This window comes from Eschrichtius robustus, chromosome 2 (genome assembly GCF_028021215.1).
Source record: "Eschrichtius robustus isolate mEscRob2 chromosome 2, mEscRob2.pri, whole genome shotgun sequence".
Classification (NCBI taxonomy): domain Eukaryota; kingdom Metazoa; phylum Chordata; class Mammalia; order Artiodactyla; family Eschrichtiidae; genus Eschrichtius; species Eschrichtius robustus.
The window spans coordinates 119,145,423-119,163,662 of NC_090825.1; the positions used below are offsets into that span (position 1 = coordinate 119,145,423).

Genomic DNA, 18,240 nt, shown 5'->3' on the forward strand with positions numbered 1-18,240 from the left:
AGTTTTGATATCAGACTATACCGGGTTCAAATTCGCATTTAATTCTTGTAAGAACCCTATGATGTAGGTACTATTGTAATCTCCATTTTATAGGTCACAAACCTGCCTAAGGCCATACAATGAAACCAGGAACCAAAACAATGTGAAAAACTAGAGCTTGTGGTCTTACCCTCAACCTTTCTAACAAAATAGACTACTGAGGCCTAAACATTCAATACTTATCTAAATATAAATTCACTGAAATATTTAATCTATAAGGGGAAATCAAGATAAAACTAAAGCTCTGGACAAAATACACCATGATTTTGGAATCCACTGGAAGTTCCTTGCTTGGCTATGAGATGAAAGAGAGGAAGGAATAAAAGATGACTTGACATTTTTGAGTGGTGACCACCACATGGATGGTGCTTTTGGGAACAGGGTTAGTCAGGAAGAAAGCTGTTCGTTTTTCATTTGTTTGTTTTGTTTAGTGCCTCAGTGTCCTCAACTGTAAAGCAAAGTGGTTGGGCTGACCTTTAAGGATTCTGTAGTTCTAGACCTCTTGAAGTTTAAGGATTGGGGAAAAAAAATCAGGAGGAATTGTCTGGCAGGCGGTTGGAATTCAGAGCTGGAATGAAGTCCAGGTCTCCATGTGTGGATGTGTTGACTTGAGTGGGAAACGGGGGAGAGTAGGGATGATAACTGAAGCCATGGAGGTGGATTAATAGAGGAGGATGGGATCTTTGTGGGTAATAACTGTCCTACAATACAGGGAGTGTATTTGCTAGGGCTGCAATAACAAAAGACCATAGACTGGGTGGCTTACACAACAGAAATTAATTTTCTCACAATTCTGGAGAAGTCTAAGATCAAAATGTCAATAGGGTTGGTTTCTTCTGAGACCTCTCTGTTGTCACTTATAGATGGCCATCATCTCCCTATCTTCATATGGTCTGCCCTCTGTCTGTGTCCTAATTTCCTCTTATAAGGATACCAGTCAAATTGAATTAGGGTCTATCCTAATGACCTCATCAATTACTTTTTAAAGATCCTTTCTCTAAATATCATCATATTCTGAGGTAACAAGGGATTAGGACTTCAACATATGGATTGGGGGGAAGGGGGAGGGGACACAATTCAGTTCATGACAGAAGGCAAGAATCAGGCACTGAGAAGAGAGACAGGAGGATAACAGAAGAATATATTCTCCCAGAGAGACCCAGGGAGGAGAAAGGTGCTGAGAGAGAGATAGTGAGGAACAAGAGTGGAGAAAGGGGGACTTCCCTGGTGGCACAGTGGTTAAGAATCCGCCTGCCAATGCAGGGGACACGGGTTCGAGCCCTGGTCCAGGAAGATCCCACATGCCGCGGAGCAACTAAGTCCCTGCGCTGCAACTACTGAGCCTGTGCTCTAGAGCCCACGAGCCACAACTACTGAGCCTGTGCGCCTAGAGGCCGTGCTGTGCAACAAGAGAAGCCACTGCAATGAGAAGCCCGTGCACCGCAACGAAAAAGAGTAGCCCCTGCTCGCTGCAACCGGAGAAAGCCCACGCACAGCAACAAAGACAACATAGCCAAAAATAAACAAATAAATAAGTAAATTTATTTAAAAAAAAGAAAGAGTGGAGGAAGGGGTGCGTGGATTAACAGTGGGGTCTCCTGAGGACTACCTACAAGGAAGACATTCAGTAGAGAGGTGGGGGCAGCTTTGAGGGGGTGAGGTGGATGCTAGCATGGGAGGAGAGTGGAGGGGGCAGGCCCAAGAAGGACACTTGTGGTTTCACTTCCAGATACAGTAGATGCTCCTTATATGTATTTATTGAATGAATGAGTGAATTTCCTTTCCTCCTTCCTCTGATACTCCATGGTCCTGGGATGCAGTTTCTCTTTAGAAATTGAAGTGAGGCTGTATTCCAGGACCTTGGCCTTAAGCTCATTCTTTCTATTTGGCTGGGTCTTGTGGTCAAGTCAGGGAGAAAAGGACATCTTTTCTCCTAGGAATAGAGGGAGAGAAAGAAGTGAGAATGGAGTGATGTGAGGATGGAGAGATCTTGGGAGTCATTTTGCAACTTTCTTATCTGCCCATCAGAAATGAAGAGGTTATTCATTCATTGATTGAAAAAAAAATGTCTTAATTAATCACCTGCTTTGGACGGGGCACTGTGCTAGGCAAGGGGACAAGTATCAGTGAAGCAAGTATCAGAGATTCATTGACTGCTTATGTAATGCCAGGCCCTGTGTTAAGTGCTTGGTGTACTTCCTGCTCTCAAGGGCAGTGTAAGACAGGGACTGTTGATGTTGCTTTGGCTTTTTTTACAGGTAGGGGAATGGCCTAACTGAAGCTTAGGATGGTTTGGTAACTCACTGTGGGTCACAGACATATAAGTAAGCAACTTAGACCCAGGCCAGGGGTACTTTTTCCAGCCCTAACTTCTCCCAGTCCCCTGGGGCTTCTATCAGGGTACAGTAAGTGGCTGGCTTAGGGTTCTGCATGAATCAGGCCAAGCTGGGGATAAGCAGTCCCAGTTCCTGCCGTTCTATCCTGTCCTTGGCCTGAGAAAGGAGGCGGCGGAAAGGGACGGATGCGGGCTAGGATAATAATGCCGAGTCACTGCCGATGAAAGCCCTGTGTATTCCCCTCCTCCCAGCCACCACCTAAAGCCCGGCTCAGCTACTGTCTTTGTTGTCACACTCACATCCCTCCTGGCCCCACTGACAACAGCTGGGATTGTGTCTCACGAACCAAAAACGTGTTTCCTTCCTTCTCTGCAACTTCCTCAGAGCTACCAGAGAACACAGCCAGATTCTGAAATCCTATTCCCCATTGCCAGGGATTTCCCCTGTGGTTCCAGAGAGAGGGAGAAATGGGTTCTGTGACGCGTATTGCGTGAGATCCTGAGGAAACAGTCCAATGACCTCTTCTATTCTGAGGTGAGGAGGAAGGTGGTCCTGCTGCTGACCAGTGAGTTGGTGGGTATAGGGACTGAATGCTAGGTGTGAGTGGAGAACTCAGGAGGTAGGACCAAAGGTGAAGAATCACCCCCAGTCTGCTCTAATCTGGCAATCAGAGGCCTTAAAGACTTAAGGAGTCCACAGGTTTTATATATATATGTATAAAATAAATATACATATGTATGTGTATATATATAATTGATATATTTATGTATTTATATATACATATATATATATACACACACACATATATATTTATCACAATGTTTTAGTAGTGGCAACCTACCGGCCCATCTGTAGAGGACTCATGAAATCAATGAAGGTTGCTCTCTACAAAAGAAATCTAAGTTGCCGTAAAATAGTGTGTGGTATACCTATCAAGTGTGGCTATAGACTGTTAAGTGAGTAAAGCAAGCCACAGAACGGTGTATGTGTGTGTATATGTTTCAATAGCCATGGATGATTTCTAGAAATACTCGTGAGAAACTGCCAATTGGTTAATTCCGAAGAGTAGGAATGGAGCTTTGGATGGGAGGCAAGACATTTGCTCTTCACTTTACACTCTTATATACTTTAAAAAGATTTTTTTTTTTTTTATAATGAGCATGTATTGCTTTTATAATACAATGAGAATGAGAAAGAAAAAGTAGAATAAAGAAAGGCATAAGAAGGTTCACAAGCCAAAGACACCTAAAAAATTTCAGCGCTGAATCCAGGAGTGCTGAGGGCAGGAAGAAAAACAAAGTGGGGCCTGAGATGACCTTGCATGATGGAACTTGCCCCTGGCCACCGTTTGCAGGGATATGCTTTGACCAGCCAAGGGTGGATACAGAGGTAGGGACTGGCAGGAAATCCCTGTTTGCAAGGCTGACTCAGTGATAGAAAGTCTAAAATAAAATCAAGGCCAAAGTTCAACTTCAAGAACAGGGATTGGAGTCTCTTATAACCCTGGCTAACATATATTGAGTATTTACCATGTTTCAAAGCAATGTACAGATTGCTTTACTTAGTGTTATCTAATTTATCTTCCTAACAACGCTATGAGTTAGCACTGTTATTATCCCAATTTTACAGATGAGGATACTGAGGCTCAGAGGGTCCAAATTTATTGCCCAAATACACACAGTCAGTAATTGGTTAGGCTGGGATTAACCCAGGTCTGTCTGTTGCAGAGGGCACCTCTCTTAACACCTCCTGAATACTACTATGTGTTGAACTGTAAGGGGCCCTTGGGTACAAGAACAGGACATCCTTACATCTTTGCCATCAAGGAGCAGCTGGGCTAGGTGGAAAAGGCCACACTAATCTATGTAGACTGTATAGTGATTTATTTATTTATATAAATTTATTTATTTATTAAGTTTTGTTTTTGGCTGCATTAGATCTTCGTTGCTGCATGTGGGCTTCCTCTAGTTGCGGTGAGCGGGGGCTACTCTTCGTTGAGGTGTGCGGGCTTCTCATTGCAGTGGGTTCTCTTGTTGCAGAGCACGGGCTCTAGGTGCGCAGGCTTCAGTGGTTGTGGGACGTGGGCTCAGTAGTTGTGGCTCGCAGGCTCTAGAGCACAGGCTCAGTAGTTGAGGCGCACGGGCTTAGTTGCTCTGCGGCATGTGGGATCTTCCCAGACCAGGGCTCGAACCCATGTCTCCTGCATTGGCAGGCGGATTCTTAACCACTGTGCCACCAGGGAAGCCCTGTGTAGTGATTTATATAAGGCATCCATCCGGATTTAATTGTGCTGCAAAGATAATAAGCACTATTTGGATTTTAAAGTTGGAGAGATCAGCGAGACCTGAAGTTGTCGATGAAGGCATCTTGGAGGAGGAAAGATGTACATCAGGTCTGGAAGGATGGATGGAATTAAGAGAGGGGCAAGGAGAACATTCCAGAGAAGAGAATGTGCAAATTGTGCAGAAGCCTGCTCTGTTGTTTCTGAGACAGTGAAGCATCTTGCCTAATCAGAGTGAAAGTTGTATATGTGTGATAAGCGAGCTGGTGTGTGTAGGGAGGGAAAACAGAGCATTAGAAGTCATTCTGAAGGTTGAAAACTGGGAGAGGAGTCATGACTTAATGTGGAAAGAAATTAAGAGCCTCTGAAGGCGTTTTAGACAGTGAAGAGACATAATGAAAAGTGATGCTTCAGAGAGGTTAATCCCATAGAGATGTCAAAGTGACAGAGTGAAAGAGGGGGCCATGTGAAAACCTAGGTGTGCGGTGATGGGGGCCTTGAGGAGGGTACCAGCAAGAGGAATGAAACAGGAGGGCTGGTGTGAAAGCTGCTTGTAAAGGGAGAGGAGGCAACAGGACTTGATGATTGAAAAGAAACAGACTATGAAGGAGCAAGTCTAAGCCTAATAATTCCAGGGCTTCAAATCCAGATGTCCAAGGAAGGGAACACCTATATCTGGAAAAAGGAATCGGGAGAGGGTTTTAGTTTGCTATTGGAAGTGTGGTGGGAGGAGATGATGAATTGTGTTTTCATTCCAAACCTCTGTTTTTCCCCCCAAGACTGTAAGACAGCTTAGGGACTTTTTTTCACTTCATTTTCTTGGTGGTATAATGCATAGGACCTTCCTTTGTCTGGACTAGTTCATTCATTCAACAGCTGTTTATTAAGCTGTCTTATGATCTGGTTGTTGGGAACACAGCAGTGAGCAGGGCAGACCTGGTCCCTGTCCTCATGGAAGATAGATATTGAACAAGAAATTATAAGGGTTCTTTCTGTGCTCCTAATATCAAGGTGGCATTTCTTCCCCCAGACCAATTCTGTTCTATACCCGCAAAATCTGGGGGATGCATCAACTGGTAAGGGTATTTGTTAAACACTTTATTATAGATTGTACCTCATAATAAAGAAAATACATTGCAACCATTCATTTATTCCTTTGCTCTACAAATATTTATTGAGTGGTACTGTGGCTCTGTATTTTTAGGCCTTATGCTCACAAACTAGTGGAGGACATAAACAAGTAAACAGGTAATGATAATATGGTGTAGTAAGTGTAGTGAGGGGGTAAACACCAGGTGTTGTGGGAGCATCTAGGAGGGGGATTTATCTGGCCTTGTGGGGGGCAGCTGGCTGGGCAATTTTCCCTGACAAGAATAATGAGATGTTAGCTACACAAGGGCATGGGGTGAGGGTGAGGGTATGTGTTCCATGCAAAAGTAACATCTAGTTCAAAGACCTGGGCACTGGAGAGGCCTACACTTGGTGGGGAATGATTTACAACCTAGAATTTTATACCTAGCAAAACTACCAATCAAAATGTGAAGAAAGAATGAAAGGAAAGGCATGATCGGATATGTAAGGTGTCAAAAAATTTATCTCCCGTGTGTCTTTTCCCAGGAAACTAGAGGAGGACCTGCCCCAACAAAACCAAGGCGTAAATCAAGAGAGTAGACACCGTGGAAATAACTGCATGGAGCTCAGGTAGGCAGAGGCTGGATAAAAAGTGTTCTATAGGCATAGTGAGGAGTTTGGACTTCATTATAATGACAAAATTACTTAAAGTAATAATAGAATGAGGGACTTCCCTGGCAGTCCAGTGGTTAAGACTCTGCACTTCCACTGCAGGTGGCGTGGGTTCAATCCCTGGTCAGGGAACTAAAATCCTGTTTGCCACGTGGTCTGGCCAAAAAATGAAAACTAAAAAAAAAAAGAATGATATTCTAAAATAGTGCTTTTTTTCCCCCAAACTTTGAATTCTAGGGACCGTTTTAAGCAACATTGTGATTGGCTTCAACCAGGAACCATAGTTTTAATCTGTTTTTCATATTTTGTGTTCCTTTGAAAAGAATGCTGCTGAGTTTTAAAGAATTTGGAAGTCATTGTACTAGGAAAACCTAAACGTGTGTAACTACTTCTTAAGCAGTCTTGGGCAATTTGGTGGGGCCCCCAGAAACTCCCAGGGTCAAGAGGTTGTAGAAATTTTATTTTTATTTATTCTTTATAAATTTATTTATTTTTGGCTGCGTTGGGTCTTCGTTGCTGCGCATGGGCTTTCTCTAGTTGCAGCGAGTGGGGGCTACTCTTCGTTGTGGTGTGCGGGCTTCTCATTGGGGGGCTTCTCTTGTTGCGGAGCGCGGGCTCATTAGCTGTGGCTTGCGGGCTCTAGAGGGCAGGCTCAGTAGTTGTGGTGCATGGGCTTAGTTGTTCTGCGGCATGTGGGATCTTCCCGGACCAGGGCTCGAACCCGTGTCCCCTGCATTGGCAGGTGGACTCTTAACCACTGTGCCACCAGGGAAGCCCCAAGAGGTTGTAGAAATTTTAAGGCCTATGTAGGTGGCCATAGGGCTATGAAAGTTCCTGGAGCAGTGCATTGTGGGAGAGGGGAGAGTGGTATAGGGAGGTGATAAGGGCCAGCTTCCAAATTCCAACAGGACTCTTCACTGGTCAGCCTTCCACAGCAGAGGAGATCCCTAGAAGAACATTTCTACTAGAACAGATCTGCTTACAAATTCAGTGCTGAAGCTGCCTTCCCCAGTGACTTTCAGACTGCCAAGAAATAAAATTTAAAAATGCAAACACGGGGTAGGGAAAACACTGCATGACCAAAGCTCCTTTCCTGCTGAACTTTGCCACAGCTGGACTAAGGCAGGGTATGATTGAGAGACAGAGAGAGAGAGAATGCATGTGTGTCTGCGGGCTCAGAAGAAATTTATGGCTATGTTATATTTTAGCAAATCATAGTCAAAGCCAGAGCAGGGATCCAGGTGTTCCCTAAATCTGAAGCCAAGGAGAACATTTTATTTATGGATTCAGCAGACAGACGTTTGTTTTCTTTCTCATATCCGCATTTCAAGTTTGGATGATAAAAGATTAGCGCAGAAACCAAGCAGCATGCTGTGGTGGTTGCTGGTTTTACTGGCTATAACAAAGGTTGTTCCCCAGTTCCCCATCAGCTGGGAGAAATCCTTTCCCACCGTCTCCTGGTCAACCTTTCTCCCTCCCCCTAAGCAAGTGAATCTTAAACACCACTCTAAAGTTGTTGGCTGGTGACCAGGAAAATTCCTTTTGCTTTGTTCTGCTGTTAATGGCCCATCAGTTTAAACCTCCTACCCCCAGAAACTTTCTTTCTCATAACTAGACTGAGGAAGGAGGAAGCAGAATTAGGAAGGAAGGAAGGAAAGGATGAAAGAAGGAAAAGAATCCCTATTTTTAAGGGCTTTGGGAAGATTCAAAGATGGCCTGGCCCGGATGAATGGAAGGAAGGAATTTCATTTGTCTTGGCCTATCTGTACAGCAGCCAACACAAGGGCGCACGTAAGTAGGGCCTTATTGAATGACTTTGGATGAAGGTGATAATTTTTGAATGCAGCAATAGCTCAACCATGTGGGATTTTAGTGGACACAGGTCTTCTGGAAGACTTCTAATTCTGGAGGCCAAGATTCGGACTTATGTTTGAGCAGTGTAAGCTAGTAAATGTGTGAACATCATTGAGCCACTAAGGTCAGTCACCTTCCTTATTCTCATTGTATCGTATTTAAAGATACAGTTAATAACTGCCTTGGATCTTGTTACTGTTAGTTATAAAACCAATAATTATCATTGACTGTGTGTGCCAGGTATAGGGCTCAGGACACTTCCTGTATTATCTCATTTAATTCTCACTGAATAACTCTATGAGGTAAGTACTATTATTATTTCCATTTTAAAGAAGAGGAAACTGAGGCTTAGTGAGGGTGGTAGAGCTGAGACTCCCACCTGGATTCTCTGTCTTTCTAGCTTATGATCTTAACCTTGACATTATTCTGTTTATAAAGTACAAAGATCTAAGAAAATATAAATAAGAGGAAGCATCGAGTGGCCATACAGTTCCTCCCTAGAGCATGACAGTTGGTCACCTAGGCCTTGAATTTGCTGAGTTATCACTGGAGGGGACAGTTCTGCATATAATGTTATAAGCAGATCCCTGTCCCTGGCCTTTCAGATTTCTGGAATAAGGTTCTGACCACAAATCTTTTTCAGGTCTTGGTCTGTCAGATTCCATTTCTCAGCTTCCAAAACAACACATAGACACACACAGAAATCAGAGCCTTTGAACACCAGTGCCACTCCCTTCACCTACCTCCACTGCCAAGTAGCACCTGTGGTAATTTTTCCCTCTCAGATGAGCTTTGTCATCTCTTACATCACTTGGAGCTGGCAGCTCTTAAATCCATCTTCTGTAACCCAGAAATGCTGTGGGACCCTCCCTGACTGGAGGGGAGGCAGCTGACCAGGTGAGAGACTGCTACTGACATGACACACTGAGGACAAAGCAACTGTGGAAGAGCAATGGGATCATTATCACCAGCTGGAAAGCTCTGCAAAGGTGGCGTTGCTGGGGGTGTACCCTGGATGGAATTCCCAAGGCCCAGGGTGGGCTTTTACGCTCCCCCTTTAATATTTATCTTTATTATATATAAATAGAAGTATCTTTATCTTTGAAAAATTAATACATGATTGTTGTCAACAATTTAAATAACGTGGAGATTAATACAGAGAAAGTACAAGTATACCATTAACAGGACACACTCCCCCACTGCCCTCCCCTGACCCCGCCCCCGCCCCACCATGCATCTGCCCTGGCATCACTAATGACAGTTTGATGTCTGTCCTTCCAGAAGGTTCTGCTGGTTTCCTGTGTGTGGTGTTTACATAATTATCAGTGAGAAGATCCTATTCTGTACCTTGTACATCACAGGCGTATTTCTAGTCTATCCATACAGCTCTCTTCTCCTTTTTGACGGCAGCACAGTATTCCACTGTAAGAATGGATCAACTTCCTTTTTTTTCTAATCTCTGCTTTAACAGATCTTTTACTCTCCTGGGAACCTGTCTCAGCTCCCACCTACCATGCCCTCGTCTGGCTTCTGCCTCAGGAAACTGCACAGATGGGAATGTGGTCAAGAGGTAAAAGGGGCAGTGGTGGGCCCCATATGGGAGCCTGTAGGATGAGTGTAGTCCATCCTTGCCCTGCTGGGGTACACAGGAAGTTCTCTCTTCCTCGCCCTGCCAAATGGTTCTTCTGTCTGGCTAAGACAAAGCTGCACGTTTTATGGGAATCATCTTTGAAAGGATCAAGAGGATCATTTCAATGAAACATAAAAGACTGTCTTCTTAGACTGTCACACTCTGTCATTTGGGACCCCCACTCTGGGCATGCACACCTTGGGGCTGTCAGAATGACCAGAGATCATCCAGGCCAGTCTCCTGCCTCTGTCCAAGATGGATGAGCAGCCCCTTGATTAAAGCTCTTCTCTTGGTAGCTACTTTGTGTGATTAACAACTCCATTAGTTAGAAATGTGCTGTTCCTTTTCCCTGGAAAGGCACTCTAGCTTAAAGGATTCAGGTAAGACCACTTATTAGCTATGTGCTCTTGATCCAATTTCATATTTTCCTGTATCTCAGTTTCCTCATCTGTGGAATGGGGATATCTAATTTGGTACAGCTTTTTTTTTTTTTTTTTTGGTAACTTAAATTAAATATTGATATATACATAGCGTATTTGGTGTATTATATAGTAGATGCCAAGCACTCAATGATGGGAATGATTATACCCTGAGTCCGAATAGTTCTCAATGTGCTTTAAACCCAGACTTCAGAGATCATCTAGATCACTGGTTCCTAACCCTGGCTGCACACTAAATTTACCTGGGGAGCCTTAAAAAAAAGCCAGTGCCCAGGCTGGTCTGAGGCGGAATCAGGGAGAAGGGTCAGTGTTTTTGAAAATCTCCCTAGGGAATTCTAATTTGTACCAGGGTTGAGAACTACTGAGTCTAGTCCAGTGATCTCATTTTCCAGATGAGGAAACGGTGAGGCCTAGAGTGGGGAAGGACTTGCCCTGGTTATAGAGCCCCAACCAGAAGGACTCAGGTCTCTCTTATCCTGGATGCCAACCTCCAAGACTTGTCCTTATGCAGGAAACCTGTCCTCTGGGTGCCCTTCAGGTGCTGCCCCAACTTTCAATCTCTTTCCTGAGAATACGGTATGGACCCCTCAACTAATTCTTCCCAGGAATGGTGCTTTTTCACCCTTCTGGTCCCAGTCTGATGGTCACCTGCTCCAAGAGTTCTCTGGATTAAAAGCTGCTGTTCAAGAATATGACCCTTTAATCATAGCACTTAGAGCGTGTGAAATAATCCTGTTCAGTCATTTGTTCGTTCGTTCATTCATTCATTCAAAACTTTAAGCCCCCTGGGGGCAGGGGCTGATTCTGTCTTGTTCCTGCTGAACAGAGCCTAGAATGGTGACCAGCGCTTAGTGAAAAATACTCATTAAATGACTGAACGAAAGAAATCCCAGGAGGGCAGTTGAGTATATTTTATTTTTCTAGTCCTAGCCATCTGATTCTCATTACTCCTACAGCTTGGGAAGCCTCTCTGTGCTTTGGCGTTTTATAAACCTCGTGTGTGTACGTCGACATTTTAACCATAAATCCAGAGTTTAGGGGTGGAAAAATTCGAGGCCAGGGGTTTGGAAGAGGTGGATAAAAACTACCCGGAGGTCTGAAGCAGGGGCGGCGCTGCCCCAGGGTTGGGGGGGAAGAGGGGAACCGTCGGGCGGGCGCCCCTCCGCCCCCTCTGTGTCGCCTCGGCGGGTGTCCCCGGGCTGCGACATCTGTCAGAGGGGTGCGCAGCTGCAAACTTCTCCTCGGGTCCCGGGATGGCGTGGGAGGCGGGGGAACGCCGCCGCCGCGGGGGAGGGCATGTGGCCCGGGGGCTGCTCGGGCAGCAGTCCCCGCATTCCGGCCGAGCGCGCGCCCCGGGAGGTGGCGTCTTGGGGAGGCTGTAATTTTTTTTTTTTTTTTTTGGAGCCGCAGGGGAGCGGTGGGTGGGAGGGAGTGGGGCCAGTGTGTGTCCCTTTAAGAGCCCGAGCGCTGCCCCCGCCTCACAGGCGCCCGGAGCCTCACAAAAGAACAGGATGTTGTTGATTTGTCACCAAACCACAGAGAGGAAATGATTGTAAATTTCCTTTAAACATCCCCACCGCGCTCCGGCCGCCCCCGCTTCCGCCTCCGCCGCCCCCGCCCGGCCGGGCGCAGCGGGGCCTCGGCGCTCTAGCGGGGCACCCGCGCCCCGGCTTCCCGGCCTCCCAGGCCAGGCCAGGCCACAGGCCCGGGCCGGCTCCGGGGCGCCGGCGGGAGGAGCCCCCGCCCCCCGCGCCCCCGGCTAGCGTTCCAGTTGCTTTCTTTTGATTATTTTTTTAGCAGCTGCCGCAGAGAAAGGGCCTCAGCTCGTGTGCAGCCGCGCGCGCCACCCTTCTCTCCTAGGCATTTTCCTTCTTGAACTGAGGAGACCCGCGCTGTCGCCCCGGGCCCTGCCCAGGAAGGGCCTGAGCGCTCCCCCGCCCCGTTGAGCCTCACGACTCCTTGCACAGGGAGTGATCATTAGTTCCCCAGGGTCGGGGGGCGGGGAACTAAGGCCCAGGGAAGTTACGTGATAGCTGAAAGTCACCAGCTCCTGGAACCCCCCCTGGGGACTCTTGGGACACCCTACCTAGGTTTGGGACACCCCAACCTTATGTTTGTAACCCCGCAGCCACACAGCCACCGGAACATCCCAGAAGTCCCAAGCCATCAAAGGTAGCAGTTTCCAGTGGGAAGTCCAATGTAACAGTTACATCAGACTAGGTTATTTCATGAGACGCATCCCACCATTTACAGCCCCGGACACCCGTTTCAGGAGCTGCTTGGGCCTCAGTTACACCCGTGACTTTCTGCACCCTTACCTGTCCTGACCCCGTCCCCATTGCTTGGTAAGATTTCTAGAAGCCTCTGGTGGAGTTCAAGTTTGCTCCCAACCTGCGGCCCATGGTGGAGTGGTCGAGTCTGGTCTGTGGTCTAGGGAAGGGCTGCCTTTGCTTTACAGTGTTCTTCGGGAGCAGTTAATGCTTGTGACTCCGGCACTGGCTGCACTGGGCTTCTTGGCTTGAATGTTCAAAGCACCAGCTAATGTCCCACGCGCGGTGGTTAGTGCGTTCTCTCATTCCATCCTTACAATAGTCTCATGAGGTTGGCATTGCTATTCTCTTTATACAGATGAGGAAATTGAGGTTCAGGGAGGTGAGGAACCTGACCGGCTCACACAGAGTAAGGTGCAAGCGATGGGACTCATTTAGTCACCACTCTCTGGTTACTGGTGGTGTCCCTCTTTGGTACTTTAAATCTGATTATTTGGTTAGGGGGACCGGTAATAAAAAGATGCAGGGAATTTTCGTTGGGTGTTTTGTCACCCCACCCTCCAGGGAGCTCTGGGCCAGATCCCACTTTCTGGGAAAAAAGAACCTGAGCGGCTGATACCTCAGGCTAGAATCTTCCCTTCTGGGGCTGTATGAGGTCCTGAGTGGTTTGGAGGAAGAGCGGCACTTGGTGTGGAGTCTGAGTTCTTTCCACTCTACTTGAATGGGAAAATAGGATCCTTGGAAAAGATTGACCTGGTGCTGAATTCCTAAGGCCAAATAGCCCCCTTCATTTCAAGACCCTGGATTCTAAGGTCAGCTGGTGAGGTGGATGGGGGTGGGGGAGGGGTTGTGTTTGCCTCTGGCTAGCATCAGCATCCTGTAGAACGGTCAGTGGCATCGCGTGCCTGCTGTGTGCCCTGCACTGTGCCATGTGCTGTATCTGGGCTTTCTCATTTGATCCTAAGAAGGATCCTAAGAGATGAAAAGTTGGTTTCCAGGGAGGCTGTGCCCCTAGGAATGGTGGAGTGGGGGTTTCCATTCTTCCCCACAGGGTCCCCGTGTCTGTGTAAGAGGGAGCCATCCAGGCACCCCAGAAACAGGGCTGCAGTGCTCCCCTTCAGTCGGTGCGGAAAGCCAAGAGGGTCCTCGATGCTGGTGAATTTTGTGAGAGGAGTGCAGTGGCCTTTGGCTCCTTTGTGCTGCAGCTGTCTGCAGTTCCTCAGCACTGAGCACATTTGTTGATGGATTTCCAGAGCGGCTGCGGTATCTCCACCTGTCCTTTTTGCTTTTATAGATTGCCAGTCACTGAGGCATCCGGGTCCGGGGTACTTGGGAGGGAGAGCCATCTGCTTAATTGTTTCCAGTCCTCAGATGAGGAGCACTGGGTACCAGTATGCTGAGTTGTTGGTCTGAGCCGGCTGCCTTGAGGCAGGGCAAGACACCAGGAGTCAGGGTCCCCAGCCTCCACGGCCATGCAGTTCTAGACAAGCAGGAACCAGAGGCAGGTCATCTAATGTCTCTCGGCTTCAGTTTCCTAGCCTGTGAAGAACTCTGGCCTGTGTGGTCTCTGATGGCCCTTCTAGTCATCGTCATCAGAAAAATAGCTTCTGTTTATTCATTCAGCTAATATTTATTAAATACCCACTCTATGCCAGGCGCCTCTGTTGTAGGTGCTGGAGATGCAGCAGTCAACAAAACAAAAGCTCTGCCTTCTTGGAGTTTATCTTTTAGGTGAAGGAGACAAAAGATATATATTTATTTATATATGTAAATTTAAAATATATATATATGTTTGACCCTTTACCCAGGGGTTAGGATCTCCGACCCCCGCTCAGTTGAAAATCCACATACTACTATCTCTGCCTCAAAAACAAAGGATTTGATAAATGACTCATCCAAGGGCAGGAAGCTGAAAGAGTTTGGATAAAATCAAGACTCAAACGCTCAACATGTTCTTTGAATTCCATATATTGTGATCTCTAATAAAACACAAACTTTTCCCCACACTTAAAGATCTGTAAAACGAAAATACAGGTGCTATATTTACTGAAAATATTTGCATATAAATGGACCTACACAGTTCAAACCCATGTTGTTCAAACTGTGTGTGTGTGTGTGTGTGTTTGTGTAATATGTCAGGTAGTGTTTTGTGCTACGGACTAAAATGAAGGGGGGATGCAGGGTGTGTGTATGAGAGAGGGGAGTAGTATTTTATTTTATTTAAGGTGATAAGGGAAGGCTTCCTGATAAGGTGACATTTGAGGTTTGAGATGGAGGGGAAAGACTGAGCCACACAGCTTTCTAGAAGTTTGCTTTAGCAGTTGGAATGGCAGCACTGAGGGCCATAGATGGGAACAGTTTGCATAGCACTTAGAGTGTGTTAGGTACGGTGCTAAGTGCTCTATGTTATACGTTTAATCCTGTTATCGATGTATTTTATTTGAAGAAGCTGAGTTTCAGAGAGGTTAAGTGATTTGCCCAAGGCCACGCAGCTAGTAGGTAGTGGAGGTGAAATTCAAATGCTCATCTTAACCATCATGTTGCTTCCCACCCAGGGACTCTCCTTATGGAGCTGGTGTTTAATTCATGACGTGTTTTTTGTTTTGTTTTGTTTTTGCCACGCTTCACGGCTTGTGGGATCTTAATTCCTGGACAGGGGACTGAACCTGCGCCATGGCAGTGAAAGCGCAGAGTCCTAACCACTGGACCACCAGGGAATGCCCCATGACCTGGTTCTTACGATTTCTTGGGGAGTAAGTGTCAACAGTGGCCAAGGTGACTCCTGGCCCCTGAGTTGCATGGTTTTGGGGGTGGGGGAGCTCAGGGCCTGAAGTTCCTTTTTATGAGTGGAAGAAGGTAATCTGTTTGATGCTGGAAAACCCCATGTTGTGTTTATGGCCGAGGGAAAAACACCTTCAGATTAGTGTAAACAAGAGAAATGGGAGAACGGGGTAGCCTGAATCCCTCTGCCCCCCTCCTTGGTTTTAATTTCCCCATGATGGGCCCGACACAGCATGTTGTATGATACAGCGATAATGAAAACACTTGGATTAGTGAACTGAGATTTATAGGACAAACAGGAGCCAGAGGAGAAGACGGCAGTCCTCTCTCTTATTTGCAGGCAGATATCCAAATTGCCACTTGCTTGCTTTTTCTTCCTGACACTATCACCTACTCTGCTTAATTAGATCCTTTTTCTCCCCCATATCATTTCCAACGCCTGCTCAGCCGGCTGCTCAGCAGAGTTTGTGAAGCTGCACGCAGAACGCTTTCCGAGAGCCCGGGGAAGATGAGTCAGAAACACAGCACGTGAAAGCCAGGGACGGGACCTGTGCATCAGGCTGTGAGCCCGCCTGTCCACTGGCATCGTGGAGCAGGATGAGGAGGGCTGGACCCAGGGCCGCAGAGAGGAAGCGCCACGTGTTTCCCAGCTCTCCTCAGTTTCCCCCTGAGCACCCTCTTTGTTGTGGGGAGCAGAGACAGTGAATTCCCCAGACAGCAGACCACCGCCAGCGCACATTCCAAAACCACATCGCAAGAGTTCAGTCCTGCCCCAAAGTATTTATGGAATATTTTACTATGTTCAAAATATCGTTCTAGACTCCGAGAGGGATGAGAGGTAGCCGGGGACTGAGATAAACAAAACACTGCCAAAACCTACAGTAGAGTAGAAAGGACAGTCAAAAATAGCTCATGAGGATTTTTGGCCAAATTCATTTCTTTAATTTATTGAGTACCTACTATGTATCAGGCATTGTTCCAGGCACTGAGGGGACCCAGCAGTGGCAAGACATGCAAAAAAGTCCCTGCCCACGTGGATTTACAGTCTACCCGAATGGGGGAGGGGCAGGGCACTAAGTTAATTACTAAACAGCCTAAGAACTATGCAGAAAAACCAAGTGGGGCAGGTGGTGAGAGAGCCCTCGGGCTTAGAATTTTAAAAGGAAGTAAGTGAAGGCAGGGTAGTGTGGTGGAGACTGACAGATCTGATCTGGGACCTGGGCTTTGACGTCTACTAGCTGTGTGATCCACTGGTCTGAACCTTATTTCTCATCTGTAAAGTGGGGCTAGTCATAGACACTCCTAAAGGGATTAAGTGAGGAAAAAAATATATAAAATACATACTTAATTAGGGGTCCGTGACTGTTAGTTGTTCTTAGTATTGTATGTGCTTATAATAGGGTGATGGGGAACTGAAGTAGTGGCTAATTACGTTTGGAAATAAAGGGATTATTATCCGTGTCACCTTTCCTTTTTTTCTAGGCATCAGTTTGCCCTAACACAAGGAGAAGGCAGAAGTACGGGTGAACTCTGGAAGCTAGAATTCAGATCGGAGGGGATTTAGATAAGGGTTTGGTATGTGGGATGTAGTTGGAAGTTGGACGAGTGTCGGTATTTTGCATTCTCTTTTTAAATTGATTTTCCGCATGCTTTGTGTTCACCCCAATATTCCAATAACAAGCCTGGCAGGGAGGCCAGGGCTGTCCATTAGACAAATGGGAAAACAGGCACAGGATGTGAGTGCCCGGCCAAGGTCACCTCCAGTCTCCAGAGGAGATCTCCTGCCGGCCTCGAGATGAGTCATCCTGGAGTATTGCTCCGGGGTGAAATCACAAAGGAAGGAAGGCTTGGATTTATTGCAGGCAGTCCAGGAAGTTTCCTGTTCTTGAGAAATCTCAGAAACAGTAACCCTCCACCCGAGGGGCCTTATTCTTTGGAGGTCTGCCTCCTGCGTAGCCCCAAACCCCCAGAAGGTATGGGATCTGACTTGGGGTGAGGGAGATGGTCTTAGAAGCCTTTGGTATAAACAGAGGAGAAAGAAAGGAGATGAAAAGAGGGAGAGGGTGCAGTGATTGAGAGCTTGGGATCTGAGTTTGGTGGTTCTGCCGCTTACCGGCTTGGGCAAGTCCTAGAATCTTCTCCAAGCTTCATTTCCTCATTTGTAAGATGGAATAGTAACGGTCCCTAACTCCCAGGTTGTTGGCAAAGTGACATGCAATGGTGAGTGCCAAGGGTTTAGCACAGCGCCTGGCAGGAGGAGGCCCTTAGTAATGTGAGCTGTTATTACTGGAGAGGGAAATGGGGCCGCGCTGGGTAAAGGAGTGAGGGTGAGAGGGCCGCCAGGTTACTGCATCCCCCCTGATGCTGAGCCATTTAGATGAGGTCTTGATGAAGCTATTTCCACCTGGGGCACTTAGAGTCAGTCACACAGTGGATGCGATCTTGGCCCTCAAGGAGTTTCTGCTGGGACCAGCAGAGCAGGAACAGACAAGCATCCCATGTCCTCTGGTCCTTGCTCACCCTCACTGCCATCGTGATTCAGAGGGCACGGCGGGCCTGCCGGGGAGGGTTCCCCCCCAGTTACCTCTCTCCCCCTCACCTTAACCTTTGCTTCTCCGGCTCAGACCTATTATTTGTCCTGTGTCTGTTGGCTCCATAGAATGAAAATAATGAGCCTGTCACCACTGATAACTGTCTACAAACAAATCAAGTCCCACCCCAGTCATCTGCCTCTGGTTGAATACCCTCTGCCTGCTGCAAACCGTCCTGCTGGAGCCTGGTTCCCAAACCCAGGCAGCGGGAACCCACAGGCTAGATGCCCTTTCGAAGGTGGTGACACCCTACTGGGCAGCCTTGTGGTTTGCTG

The 18,240-nt window shown here is 47.0% G+C and overlaps 1 long non-coding RNA gene across 1 annotated transcript; it reads left to right on the plus strand.

Annotated features, from left to right (window-relative positions):
- The first annotated feature begins 15,257 nt into the window (after window positions 1-15,257).
- LOC137758507 (uncharacterized) lies at window positions 15,258-16,835 on the plus strand. The gene is made up of 2 exons (XR_011073017.1): window positions 15,258-15,346; window positions 15,822-16,835. It is a non-coding gene; the product is annotated as an uncharacterized lncRNA (long non-coding RNA).
- The last annotated feature ends 1,405 nt before the right edge of the window (window positions 16,836-18,240 follow it).